Source organism: Cynoglossus semilaevis, chromosome 10, assembly GCF_000523025.1.
Source record: "Cynoglossus semilaevis isolate Cse_v1.0 chromosome 10, Cse_v1.0, whole genome shotgun sequence".
In the NCBI taxonomy this organism is placed as follows: Eukaryota; Metazoa; Chordata; class Actinopteri; order Pleuronectiformes; family Cynoglossidae; genus Cynoglossus; species Cynoglossus semilaevis.
In genome coordinates, this window is record NC_024316.1 from 19,069,776 (window position 1) to 19,071,086 (window position 1,311).

Below are 1,311 nucleotides of genomic sequence, written 5' to 3' on the forward strand. Positions count from 1 at the left end.
CCGCGTGGTACAGGTCATTGCGCGTCACTCGACTGAAGCGAAACGAGTTCAGGTTACAAAAAGTGACGGCGGGGAACGTCATAGTCGGGGTCGCGACCTCGTCCAGCTTGGTCACGTGCGGGTACTCCAGGTAGAAGTGAACGCGGTCCACGCAGACGAACATCAGGAAGGTCAGTGAGCCCACGAAGAACAGCACCCAGAGGCAGCGCCTGACGCAGAAGCGCTCGTGGCTGAAGATGTGAGAGATCCCGTGGAGGCTCGAGCTGTGCGCAAAAACTTGAATGGGCGGAGGCTGGTGAGGGTCCAACTCCTGGGCTTCCACTTTCAGATCCATAATCCCAGCAGTGACGGCAGCAGGAACCTCCAAACACTCAGAACTGATGGTGCTGTGAAAAACCGCTCCGGTCCTCGTTCACCTGTGGCGTAAAACTGTCATGACCGACCAGAACCACCAGGTGCAATCGTGCGGTCTGAACGCTGGTGGAGCGGTTCGGTCGCCATCTCTCACGCACAGTCAGCAGAAAAGGAGCAGCGCGAGGATCCGTGGCTCTTTGGAAAAGTCAGACAGGAAACAAAACCCGGACAATCCACGAAAACGACAGGACGAAGAGCGAAAGACGCGCAGCGTCACGCAAACCTCCGCCCGCCGGTCCATCAGCCCCGCACTACACACCACGTCCTGTGCGGGTTTTTTTTTATTACGTGGTAAATACTGCCGTGCGTCTCGTAAAGACCTGACTGAGGTTTAAGTCCAGTAGAACCAGCGTCACCAGCTCCTCACTACCTCCACAGCAGAAAGGAGATCCGTCACGTGACACGTGAGCTGCTTCATCCGGAGTTCCTTTTGCTCTGAGTCAGTCGGACGACGATGTTGGACGTCGTTATTTTGTTGGGTTTGTCTGCAGCTGCAGCAGCAGCAGCAGCAGCAGCAGTGATGCTGGACCACAGGAGACTGGCACTTGTTGAGAACTAATGTGCTCCAGGGGCGTGTACATACATCTCAGGACACTTTCCCCGCCCCCTAAAAGTTATAAACCGCCTTATTTAAAATAATACATATCATCATTTAAAATAGAAATCTACTGAAAAACAATTTTTAAAACAAAATCTCAAAATGCTCTAATTTGGTGACAAAGATGACATTTTGAATTTTTTTTCATTTTCATGATTTTTTTATCTGACAGGATTTTTCTAAAACTAAAAAAATATTTCTAAAAAAAAAATTTTGTTTCTAATTTTATCTTTTCTCTATGTTTTTGATCAAAGCAGCAGTCGCCAGGGCAGCAGTCGCCATCCACATCACATTGCACC